The sequence below is a fragment of the Vipera ursinii genome (genome assembly GCF_947247035.1).
Source record: "Vipera ursinii genome assembly, chromosome: 3".
In the NCBI taxonomy this organism is placed as follows: Eukaryota; Metazoa; Chordata; class Lepidosauria; order Squamata; family Viperidae; genus Vipera; species Vipera ursinii.
Genome location: NC_139516.1, coordinates 76,705,189 through 76,718,990, shown reverse-complemented (window position 1 = coordinate 76,718,990; position 13,802 = coordinate 76,705,189). Strand labels below are relative to the sequence as shown.

Genomic DNA, 13,802 nt, shown 5'->3' with positions numbered 1-13,802 from the left:
CATTAAATCATAAAGCAGCATACTGAATATCCAAAGAACTGCTTTATAAATACCTACTCTAATGCAACAGCATGTTCATGCTTCTCAAAAAGGAAAGAAATCCTTCCTTCCTTTGTCACTTTATTGTACAGCCAAAAACTAAATGGGTTTATTTTTATTTTATTTTTTAAAAAAATCTTTAAATTTTGGAATTTAATTTCACGCAAGTACAAAAGATTTCTACAGACTCCATTAAATGCTACTACTGTAAAAAATAAATAAAACAAAATTGTAGCTAAATTAAAGTAGGCATTAAAATAGTCTTCAATTAAATTTGAACAAGGGCGATGGTAAAAGGAGAACAATGAATTGCAATGTACTATGCAGTTGAAACAGTTTAGTAATTATCAGATAACAGAATTTTAATGTCAGTAGGGTAGTTTGAGAGATATTTATTATTCTATAAAAGGTAACATTCTAGTCTGCTTCTAAAGGACAAATTAGATGTGCCCTTTAGCCATTGCATATAAAACATATAATAATTTCAAAATCTTCTACTATAATTCCTGGGTAACTTTCCAACCACTAACACCAATAAAGTAATTTCTTTTATTCATAAAGTCAAATTTCAACATGCAGCACTTACTGTGCAATATAGGAAATAAACAAATATCACTTTTTAGAATCTAAGGATTCATTTCGGAGCAATGACAATATAGAGCGCATTATGAAACAAATGTAACATGCATTCAACAATTGACTTTGTGGAGACAGCTTGGAAAGCTTTTATCAACAACCTTGATCTAAATGTGAATATTTTCAGCAATTCCAACCATAGCACTGATGGTGTTACCTGGTTTGGGAAATTAAACATCTGCAAGAAAACAACCACACTCAGAGAAGCCCCAAGGATTCCTCATTTCAACCTTGAGCTACATATATTCTTCTTTATTTATTCCAACCATTTGTGCTATTTTCCTATCCTGATTTTTAATAATGATAAGTCAGTTTCTGCCATGTTATTCCAAAATATGATTGCAAGCTCAAAACAATTTGCCACTTGAAGTAAAAGTAGGTTGGTACCCATTCCGTACTCCAGACATAAATATTGGCTATATGCAGCTATATTTCATATCATGTCTGTTATTCTCATCACTTAAAGCTGAGATGGAATGTTGTCCAGATTCCCTAAAGGGAAAGAATGAATTCCAGAAGAGCAAGAGATCACAAACTTCACATAATTTGTGTGATAGAAAGAGGGCAAAGATGGCTCCTCCCTATTAGTTCCAAGAGTATATGTTTTATGGGGCAGGTAGCCTGCTTTAGTTTGGCAAGATTCTGTATACAGGTGAGGAGCAATAGAGCAGCGGTCTTTAAACTTGGTCCTTTTTTGACTTGTGGACTTCAACTCCCAGAATTTCTCAGCCAGGCACGCTGAGAAATCTGCTTAGAAGAATTGCAGTGTGTCTTTCTTGGTTTTTAAAGCCTCACAAAGGCAGAAGGCTAGTTTTGGTGGTCCAGAAAGACAAAAAAGAAAACTATGGATTCCAAACAAAATAGTGAAAAGCTATCACTGTTTTTCTTCTCTTACCTGCTGCTTGAGAAGACTCTTTAGTTTGCACAGTGATAGGACCAATTCCACCAACCAATTCAGGAAGCCTATGAAGAATTGCCAATCTATTTTTAAAAGGTTCTCCAGTAGCTCACTACATTAAACCACAATAGATGAATAGTGCTAAACTTTACAATCATTTCATGGTGCTGGCTGTAGAGTAAATGGTTATTCAGTGAAGAGACCCTCTCCTAAAAAAACACATAGGAACGAGAGGATTTTGATCTATGGACAACATAAAACAGTGATGCAATTAATACACAAATCCTATTCACTAGCCAAAGTATCAGTGGTGTGATTCAGCCAGTTCACACCGGTTAGCTAATTTTTTGTTGCCAGGCCCAGAATGGACTTCCAGAAGTGACATCCACCCAGAGAACCATTTGTTCACATATTTGAATCCCACCACTGCAAAGTATCCCAATCTCAGGGGCAAAGCTCCTTATACGCAAAACATTGATCAGTGAAAACATGAAACAGAATTTCCAGAGAGAGAGAGAAACAGAGACAGAGAAAATGAGTGAGACAGACAAATAAAAACAAGCTGTTGGTTGGCAGGGAAGACATTTTAACAGGGAGATGTTTTCTTCTCTATTTACGTCTAGGGCATTTTAAAAAGTGAGATTGAAATTCAGGCCATGGGTAAGTCAGACAGCTGAGTGGATTTAGGCCTCATCAGCTTCTTAACTCCTTTAGCTCTATCCCTAGCCCCTGGCATAACCTGTTTCATTGTCTGAATTTTCCAGTCTCAGACAGAGTTGGCTCAGCCGTGGGAGGTGAAATTCAGGGTAAGAGCCCCCCTGTGTTGTTGAAGACTCTTCTCCATTCTAGCAAGTGAAAATGTTCTAACACCAAGACTCTCTTATAAAATGTACAACTTTCTTATAACTTTATGATGTAGGGAACTTTTCAGTGAATTATAAACAGAGACTTAGGTGCAACTTGAAGTCTTGCCTCCATAATTAAAAACCCAAGATGCTCGAATCCAGATAATGAAGCCTGCAGTCCCACCATAGATTCCCAGTTTGCATTTTTCATTTTACCTTTATGGGAAATGCAAAACCAAAGAAATCACAGCTTTGTTCAATGTCATCAGGTGATCACTTGGATCATACAGGAAACAGGAAAAAAATACATTCTTGCATTATTGTTTTATTTTTAACAAAGGTAAAAAAATGAATAATGATGCTTTTAATTGATTCTCTGAATGAAATTATACGCAGTTATAGATCAGTTATTACAGAATTTTTGAAACTTTGATGCTGAAAATTATTCAGTTTTCTTCTTTTTCTAAGTATAACATATGGATAAATAATAAGGAAGTTATGGGAAAAATGGTTTAAACCCCACACAAATTGGTTGTTGAAAGTTAAATTCTATTTGCTTAAGCTAGACATTATTTTTCTATTTATGTAAACTGGGGTGTAAATTGCAATTACATGAATAATGATGCCTTTAATTGATCCTCTGAATGAAATTACACGCAGTTATAGATCAGTTATTACAGAACTTTTGAAACTTTGATGCTGAAAATTATTCAGTTTTCTTCTTTTTCTAAGTATAACATATGGATAAATAATAAGGAAGTTATGGGAAAAATGGTTTAAACCCCACACAAATTGGTTGTTGAAAGTTAAATTCTATTTGCTTAAGCTAGACATTATTTTTCTATTTATGTAAACTGGGGTGTAAATTGCAATTACATATCTTCATATGTTTTAATACATAGAAATATAGTTTGGTATAGATTTTTAAAAATTCTGTAGAAGACAGTAAAGTGATTTTTTACGACTTATTCAAGAACTGCAGTGTTTGAGGAGCACGGCCTAAAGAAGATAGTCCTATCAAAGCAGTGCTCCAAGAGCTTTGGGAGGATATGCATGGCAACTAAATTCTTAACTTGGAACGTTAATGGACTAAATTCACCACAGAAGAGGAAGAAAGTTTTTCAATATTTAAAACAATTTAAGATAGATGTTATATGTTTGCAAGAAACGCATATTAGAGTTTTGGATCAAAAGTATTTATCGAACTCGAGGTTGGGTATGCAATTTGTTGCTTCTGCAGAGAACAAGAAAAATGGAGTGGTTGTTTATGCTAAAAGTGCCTTAACAGCAGACTTAATTGAAGCAGATAAGCATGGAAGATATGTTATGATTGAGCTGCTGTTAGAAGGTAAAAAGACGCTTTTAGTTGGATTATATGCACCTAATCAACAACAAGCTGACTTTTTTTAGTTTACTTCACACAAAGCTTACCCAGTTAGATTATAAATCTTTTATTTTTATGGGGGACTGGAATGGTGTTTTGGATGTACAGTTGGACAAGGCTGGAGTTTTCAAGCACATTCCAAGTCATGCTAGATTGCCTAAATCTTTTTTTGAAATGAAGGATGACCTGGAATTGCGAGATATTTGGCGTGAGAGACATTTGCAGGAGAAGGATTATACTTTTTATTCTGATAGACATCAATCTTTTTCGAGGATTGATTTTATTTTGCTGACTAATGATTTTTTTTGAGGACTAAAAAGGTGAAGATTTGTGCAAGAACTATCTCTGATCACAGTCCAGTTTGGTTAGAGATTGATAAGGAGAAAAGAGACAGGCGCTCGTGGCGCGTAAATGAGAATTTGTTTAGAAATCAGAGAAATGTGGAAGAATGCAAACAGCGGATGAAGGATTTTTTTGAGATTAACATGAATAAGGGTACCTCTATGGATATGGTTTGGGATGCTAGCAAGGCCTATATGAGAGGGGTGTTGATATATATGAATAATAAACATAGACGTGCAGTGGAAACTAGAAGGAAAGAACTGGAGAATGAAATAAAGGAAAAAGAAAAGGCTTTGATTTTGAACTCAGAGGATGTGAAGACCAAGGAGGCTATTAGACTGTTAAGAGGACAATTTGATAAATTAATGGCTGATCAAGTGGCAACCAATCTGCGGTTTGCTAGGCATAATACTTTTTGCAACGCTAATAAACCAGGCAGATGGTTAGCTTATAGATTGAGGAAAAAACAAAGGGCTTCTAATATAGATAAGATTGAGTATAAAGGAAGGGTTGTGTTTCAACAGAACCTTATTAAGGATGCTTTTGTGGATTTCTATTCGAAATTATATGCTAAAGAGGAAATTAATGAAAAAGATATTGATATATATTTGGAGAATGCTAGCATCCCGGTTCTTACGCAAGTACAAAAAGAGGGGATTAATCAGCTGATTACAGAAGAAGAAATTTTCACAGCAATTAAGGAATTGAAGGTGGATAAAGCACCAGGTACAGATGGCTTGACTGCGGCCTATTACAAAAATTTACAATTAGAGATGATAAAACCGTTAAAGGAACTGTTCCAGACAATCCAGAGGGGGGGAAAGGTGCCACCGTCTTGGAGAACAGCTTTTATTTCTTTGATTCCGAAGGAAGACCAAGATGCTACTCAAGTTAAAAATTATAGACCGATATCACTTTTAAATACAGATTACAAGATATTTGCTAAGGTTTTGGCTAATAGACTGATGAGGGTTCTGCAACAGGTGATTCATGGGGATCAAACGGGGTTTATTAGTGGTAGGCAAATGAAAAATAATGTGAGGCATATAGTTGATGTGTTAGAGTTTTTGGAAAGGAACAACCAGATCGCTGCGGTGCTAATTTTTTTAGATGCTGAAAAAGCTTTTGATCAATTGAATTGGAAATTTTTGTTGAAAGTTTTAGACAAAATGGATTTTGGGAAAAATTTTTTACAACCGATTAGGGCATTATATCAAAAACAAACTGCCCGAATTATAGTTAATAATAGCTTGACAGAAGCATGTAATATTGAGAAGGGCACAAGGCAAGGGTGTCCGTTATCGCCCTTGTTATTTGTGTTAACATTAGAGATATTATTGGTTAAAATTCAGAATTCGGAAAAAATTAAGGGGATACAAATTGGAGATCAGGATTACAGATTGAGAGCATTCGCAGATGATCTGGTTGTTACAGTGACCCAGCCAGAGAACTCTGTTGTGGACCTGATGGAGATAATAACACAATATGGGAAGGTTTCTGGATTTAAAGTTAATACACAGAAAACCAAAATTTTGGCCAGAAATATGACAGTTTCGCAAAAGGCTCTCTTAGAAGGATTAACTGGATTTGAGATTGTTAAAAGGGTTAAATATTTGGGGGTGATTTTGTCGCCCTCTAATACAAAGCTATATAAAAATAATTATGAAAAACTATGGGGGAAAATTCAAAAAGAATTGGAGAGTTGGGAAAAATTGCAATTGTCTTTGTTGGGACGGATTGCAGCAGTAAAAATGAATGTCCTGCCTAAATTTTTATTTTTATTTCTAATGATACCGATTCTTAAGAAAGATTCTAATTTGGAGGAATGGCAGCGAGGTATCAATAAATTTGTGTGGGCAGGGAAAAAGCCACGAGTTAAACTTAAGATTATGCAGGATACTCGTGAGAGAGGTGGCCTTAAATTGCCTAATTTTAAATTATATTATGAAGCTGCTGCATTAGTAGGAATAAGTGATTGGATTAATTTGACGCAAGGGAGGTTATTAAATCTTGAGGGCCATGATTTGTTGTTTGGCTGGCATGCATATTTGTTGTATGATAAGAAGGTATACAATGTGTTTAGGGTGCATATTTTAAGACAGGCATTGCTGAGAGTTTGGAAGAAGTATAGACATAAGTTGAGTTGCAAGATACCATTGTGGGCAATTCCAAAACACGCAATAGAAAATATACATGCTGGCTTCAAACATGATGTGATTACGTACAAGGAGATTCTAAGTTTGGAAAGAAATGTCTGGTGTTTGAAGTCATATAGCCTCTTGCAAGAAGAGAAGGTTGTTCAAAACTGGTTTCAATATACTCAGCTACGGGCCAGGTGGAAAGAAGACCAGAAAAATGGTTTTACAATGACTGATGAAAATTTGATAAAGCAAGTTAGAAATCAGGGACCAGCACATATCAAACGGATATATCTTGCATTGATAGAGATTGACTCAGAAACAGAGCTTGTTAAGGATTGTATGATAAAATGGGCCCAAAACATCCAGGAAGTTATCACAATGGACACGTGGGAAAAGATTTGGGTAAGGAACGTAAAATTTACTCAAGCTCAAAATCTAAGAGAGAACTTTTACAAAATGTTTTATAGATGGCATTTAGATCCTAAAAAGCTTGCAAGTATGTATCCGAATTATCAGCCTAAATGTTGGAGGTGCGGTGATGAAGATGCAACATATTTTCACATATGGTGGACATGTAAGAAGGTTAAGGCTTTTTGGATAAAAGTCTGGTGGAATATGCAGAAGATTTTTAAACAGAGGATAAAGTTTTGTCCGCAACTTTTTTTGTTGGGAATAATTGCAGACGCTACAGTTGTGGACACCAAGTTGATGTTGAACTTAATTACGGCAGCAAGACTTTTGATAGGCCAATATTGGAAGAAAGAGGAACTGCCGACCATAGAAGAGTGGACTTTAAAGGTTTCCGACCTGGCAGAGATGGCGAAGATTTCGGCCTATTTGAAAGATCATTCGCAAGAACGCTATATTATGGAATGGAGAAAATGGATTGAGTTTATCCAGAACAAGTATAGGGTTAAGAAGTTTTATGTAGCATTTGAATAAGTCTTCTTTCGTTTTTTTTCTTTTCTTATTTTAGTTTCTTTTTATACATATTTAATATTACTAAGGCTTGTTTTATCCTATATAAGCTAGAGAGTGATGGATTTTAGAGTTTATAGTTGTTAGTATATGATTGTTTATGATTGCTTTTTATATATATACCTTGTATTTAGCTCTGGGAAGTCGGGGGGGAGGGGGGGAGGTAGGGGGGGAGGAGGGAGGGGGAAGGGGGGATTTTTAAAGGAAAATTGTATGTTAAAACTTTTCAATTAAAAAAAAAAGAACTGCAGTGTTAACCATCGTGCTGTTCCTAAAATGTTCAAAATGTAGCAAGTGTATCCATTTTCAGATTGTGTGAAGACAGCTTATTTTATCAAAGATGGACATTAATCATTTGATGCTAAATAAATAACACATTATCTTTCATTTTTCCTACAGGAAGATCCCACAGAGGTTAATGCATGATTCTGGAATAAGATTTCAGCCCCAAATGTGTAAGACTGAATATTCTATGAGGATTTAATTTTATAGAGCTTTTTGTGCAGTCAAATCTGCTTACTGTTTTTCAGTATGAACACAGAAAGAAAACAGTTTAGGAAAACTTTTGAAATAATAATATTTAACAGTGAATATAAATAAGAATAAAATTAATAACTAAAAGTGTTTTAAAGTGATGCCAAAATGAAGGAAGGAAGGAAGGAAGGAAGGAAGGAAGGAAGGAAGGAAGGAAGGAAGGAAGGAAGGAAGGAAGGAAGGAAGGAAAGAAGGAAGACAATTTCTTACAGATATAATTTATATCATAGGTGTTAACTTTGGGTTGTGCTTATTAAATACAGAAGAAAATTCAAAATCATAATTGTAATTTCTTAAAAGAATCACTCACAACAATGCAGTCATTAAAGCATGAGAATAAGCCTAGTCAGCCATATCAAACCTGTTCCAGCAATTTTGCACCCTAGTGTGTCTACTCCATCCTTCCACTCAGCCACAATGGTCCTTTGTGTCAACCAATGGTGATGAGTCCAAAATGATAACAATAATCACATTCAGTTACAATCTTTGTTCTTTCTGTACCATACAGAATGAGGTAAAATCAATGGAAGCTCCACTCAAGCCAATGAACAAAGGATGTAGCAACTCTTCTCCCTCCCATCACCAAGTGATTGGGAAAGATGGTAGCAAGATTTTATGACACCTTGACTGCCAAAGGGACAAGGGGGTGGGGGAGAATTCTCTAAAAACAGCAGATGGGTAGAGGGATTTCTAATGAAATATCTGCCCAGAGAAGACACTGTAAAGTTATCCTCTGGTGTTTTCTCTGGAGAAAATAAGCAATCAGTTCATATTCCCAAGACTTACAGCACTGTGGTATCCAGGGCCCAGCATTAACCTCTGATCAGTGCAGGCTTGTGCAACAATGAGCCCCCACCCTTTTAAATTCCCCTACAGTCATGCAATTTCCTATATCACATAACAATGATCATTGGCTCCCAGCCCAACATACCAAACCTGATTGTTGGTGCTTGGGAGGGAAAACTGTATACTCTGCCTCTGAATTTCTGGAGAAAAAGTAGATATCAGCAAAATGAATAAATAGCAAACCCATAATACATTTAGCTACAGCACATGAAAGAAACTGCATTCACAGATAGACCTGGAAACAAATCAGCTTTAAAGCCAAGAGCCTGTGTGAATAAAAGGGTACAGCCTAATGAAAGAAGGATAGTGCAGGTGGCATTATCCTGGACAAGGAGTTTCTAAACCTGGAGCAACCATGTAAAGGTCTGCTAATTGATCCTCTGATGATAATGGCAGAGAAAAGGCTGTTTCTAAATATTGCATAAGAAAATGTGAGGATCAAGTTGTAAGGGTTTTGGCATCCATCACCTGAATTCCCTTCAAAAGTATAAATGTCCAAAGCAATTTGCTTGTTCTTTATGTTTGGCAGATACTATAAAACGGATATGCATGAAAACCAGACTGACACCAAAGACAAATAAATTATTGGAGCCAATTCTAAGGTTAAGATAAAGTCTTCTTCAAGTTGAGCTCAACCCTTGCTAACTATAGGGTTGATTGCTGTTTTCTTGGCAACTGGACAGAAATGTCTTGCCATTAGTTGTGATTAGGGTTGGTGGGAAAACTTGCTCAACTAACTACAGTCTTGGCAGTCTTTAATATTCTCCCAAATAATGTACTAACCAGGCTCATTCTGCTTAGCCAGAAAACACCATTTTGGTGTTATAACATGTTACATTCCATGTCAGTGTTTCTCAACCTTAGCAACTTTAGGATGTGTAGACTTCAACTGCCTGAATTCCCTAGCCATCATGGGAATTGAAGTCCACATGTCTTAAAGTTGCCAAGGTTGAGAAACACTGACATGGAACATAACATGTTGTAGCACCACACTGGTGTTTTCTGGCTAAGTCCTATTAAGATTTGCATATATATATAATTCCTATTTCCAGAGATGAGTTGGTCACATGATTCTTATCTATTCATATCCATCTTCATTTTTTTTTCTCTCTGTCTCCCCTCCCTCTCTCTTCTCTCTTGTTAAAAGCTTTATTTGTGTTTGTTTTGATATAATTTTATCAAGTTACATTTTAGGAGATTTTTTAAAAATGACCTTTCTTCTTTGCCTTCTTATGTCATCTTTGGATTTTGCAGGTGTATATAAAATGCCAGCTAACCACAAAAACTAAAAATGCAAGCAACTATCTTACCATAAATGATGTTACTTTCTCCAAGAATCCTTTCTCGGTCTAACTCGCCCTCCAAGAGACCCACAAAGTTCTAAGGAAGAGTTTCAACACTCTGAAAAGACTTTTTGACACATGGAAAGAGTTTAACATCAGACAAACAGAAAGCAAGACTTACAAACATCTTTAGAGACATTTCCACCATGCCCTGATTTTTAACTACCTCCTCCTTTTCCCCTATTCTCTGAAGATTTATGCATCTTGTAACCGTTTATTAAATCACAAGTCTAAAAAAAAGAATGGAAACAGGTCTGATTTTTAGTCCTCGGGCATACTCTTTACTTGAAGAACATAAAGGGATATAATCCAAATGTTTGTGGCATGACCATACCCAACGGAGTAAGAGAATCTACATGAATGCTGCAGATATTCCTGAAGGTACAGTCAGCTGACAGCCCCAGATAGGTAAGTATTAGAAAATCCAGTGGGATGTTGCTAGAATACAAGGTTGACTGGCAACCATTCTCCACAACCCTAGAAAATATAGGATACTTGCCAGGGGTGTGAGACTGATGAACCCACATTCAGTTGTATAACCTTAGACAATGTATAGATACTCCTTGAGCCTCATTAAATTTGTTACACAATATTTCAAAAAGTCATTGCTGGGGAATTTGACAAAGCCTGAAAACCAAAAGACCAAGGGGTCAAGAGAAGAGAGACAGCACCATGGAGTATTTAAAGTAGCTGCATCTTTCCCATAAAATGAAAGGAGTAAATTGGCCCCAACTGACTGGCACTTAATCATTTTACAAGCCAATTAAAACAAAACAAAAATGCACCACCTCTTCGGCCAGCTCTTTAAGGAACTTTTGTACCCTTATCTGCCTGTGAACCTCTTGAAGTCTTGCTTTCATTGAGCAAAAAAGAAAGAAAGAAGAAGAAAGAAAGAAAGAAAGAAAGAAAGAAAGAAAGAAAGAAAGAAAGAAAGAAAGAAAGAAAGAAAGAAAGAAAGAAAGAAAGAAGGGGGACATTATTTATCAAACAACAATTACAAATGCACCTCTAATGTAAAAGTATAACGGAACCGGGAAACATGCACAAAAAGACCAGTTCCATTGTATTTAAAGCACTCATTGTAAATGCTGCCCAGCCACACAAAATGCCTTATGGACTTCTCCTGCAGGAACTGTATCAATTAAAAACTCTAAAAGCCCTAACATGGATGGGCTCTGCACAGAGCGTGTCTGCCAATGTTTTATTATCAAGTCCATTATGATGAGTTCTTGTCCCAGACAAAGGAAGAATTGAAAAAGAATTCAGGCTGACAAATTAGACTTGAAATCTGTTTCATTTACATAACGACTGGAAGTTCATTAATAACAGAGTTTTAATTATTCATGCTCTTGTTTCAGTAGATACAGCGTTTTTGTTCCCCCTGCTGTGCTAGATGTCTGGATTAGCTAAAATGAATTGCGGCAAATGGATAGACTGTTCAGGTTTTGCGATTCCTTGGGCATTTGGCACCGTAAAAGAGAGGGCAGAAAAGAGATGTAATAGGGCTTTCTGTATGTGTATGTTTGCCCCTGTGCAAGTGTGTACAGCGCTGTTTCATTCATGCAACTTTCAAGCGTTCTTCTGCTTGTTAAAGAAATGTCTGCACTGGGAAGAAGCTTCCATTTGAATTGGAAAGCAGTCTCATGAATTGTTATAAAGTGAGATCTTCAGGTTTTGCATATATTTGTCACTCAGTAATTTTTGCATAATGAATACTAAACTTTCTAAAAGGGTCTTCAGAGTTGTCACTTTATAATATGTTTTCTTCCAAAAGCTTGTTGAACTTATGCAGCTACCCTGGATATAATTCAGCTATGAGCAGATAGCATAGGTTTCCAAAGCTGTAATCTTTCAGGAGCTAGGTCCAATTCAATTATTTCCTACATGTTTTTTAAATTAAGAAGCTACAAACGTGCCTCTGAGCATATGCAAAATATCATGCTCTTTCGGAGATTTCCTGATTTTTCTGAGTCAGGGCTCAGAAGTTAAGTCAAGAAACCTAATTTACTCTTGGTTTATTTTCTAGATGTATAAAAAGAGTTAGGCCTAGAAATGAGGATTATATAGCAATAAAGACAAACAGCTGCATTCTCTGTGGATTATCACAATATGTTTGCAGACATACAGAACATACAGAACAATGGTTGTGTGTGCTTGCAAAATTTGAAGAGGAAAGGAATGGACAGAAAGCTAGCATCTACTTTTCTCTGGGAAGACTGCAGCTAACATGGTAGAAGCGGAGCAGAAAAAGAAGTAAACTTTCTGGAAATTCACCTATGGAGGTGTTGACCTAGATTAGCTCCTCAACATGTCTTATGAGCAGCTGATGCTGTAATATAACACCTGCCAGTGCTGGAAGCTAAACTGTGGTTTGCACTGCAAATTATCCAACCATCTCCACAAGGCTAGGAAGGAGGCACCTCCCAAGGAAAAGCCAGAAGTAATGAAGACCCACTTGCATGTCACCATCACTCTTCCAGAGATGATGGGTGGCATGCTGGATGTGTACAGTGGGAAGACCTTCAACCGTGTGGAGAACAAGCCTGAAATAATTGGCCACTATTTGGGAGAATTTTCCATCACATACAAGCCTGTGAAACATGGTTGACCTGGGATCAGAATCACCCACTCATCTCAGTTCATTCCTCTTAAATGAGAGTGTTTTGGGGAAGAATATTTTTATGTGTAAATAAAGGCAGTTCCCAAACCAAAAAAAAAAAAATCATTGAAAAATCCACACAAAGTAATTATCAGAAATAATAAAGGAAGTTTTCGATCCTCTTGCCATACAGAACACAAAGATTTTGTATTTACCATCTATGGCTCAGTGAAATTTTACAAAATATTTGCAGCTCTAATTTCTATTTGAATGGGAAGAAATAGTGGTTCATTTTGTTGAAGGATCTCATTAGGGAAGAGAATTGACACTTGATGGTTTAAAAAATGTGAAGCGCTATATGTCTTATTAACATTAACAGAGCCTGCTACCTCCACTTTCTTTTGTTTCCCCCAACAAGCTTCAGAAAATGAAGAAAACAACAACAACAACCCAGCAATCATTCTCTTCCTTTGTCTTGCAAAACAGGACTGCACAGGCACAGGTTGTGTTCCAAAACCTTTAGCTAATCCACTATGTAGAACATGAACTGCAGTGCCTACTGCTGAAAAAAGATGTTGGACTCCTTAAGTAGAATTACATTACATTCAGGCAAGAAAATGTATTGGTCCAATTACAAATTTAAGCGACATAAAGAGAGAAGTGCCTTGTCTAAGAACAATTTGAGCACTACTATTTATAAAGACTATTTGTCTTCATTTTTCAGAAGAGAAACTAGGGAAGCCAAGTGAAAAGACTTCAGATGGAATGAAGTGAAAAGGTTAACCCATCCAATGATGGTAATTTGCCTCCTAAATTTCAGACTTCATTACCTAAAAGAAATTCTTTGATTCCCACTCCTTTCTCTCCTAATGCATTTCTCATGTGTATCAATTTTTTCCTTCCACTAGACTCATGGAAAGATGCTTTCTGTCTCTAATAGAAGAATTGGTGCAGAGGATTCTTTACTTCCATTATTTGCTCCAGGTATATAATAATCCTGGACCAAAGGAAAAATAAAATATTTAAAAAAGAAAATCTATTGAGAACAAAACAATGTAGGAGACATCTGGATAACGTTTGATCTGGCAGTGCTGCTCCAAATTCCCTCTCAGCTTGCCTCTGTGTTCAGACCTGAGGGTTTCCCCCCTCCTTGCCCTAGTTACATTTGATGTCCAGGTGCAGGTGTGCTCTCATGTAAATCCTCTCCAGATGTTGCT

At 36.3% G+C, this 13,802-nt stretch overlaps 1 pseudogene across 1 annotated transcript; it reads left to right on the top strand.

Moving 5' to 3' along the window:
- Positions 1-12,213: 12,213 nt before the first annotated feature.
- On the top strand, positions 12,214-12,642 carry LOC310639116 (small ribosomal subunit protein uS19-like; annotated as a pseudogene). The gene has a single exon. The product of its transcript is annotated as a small ribosomal subunit protein uS19-like (transcript).
- The last annotated feature ends 1,160 nt before the right edge of the window (positions 12,643-13,802 follow it).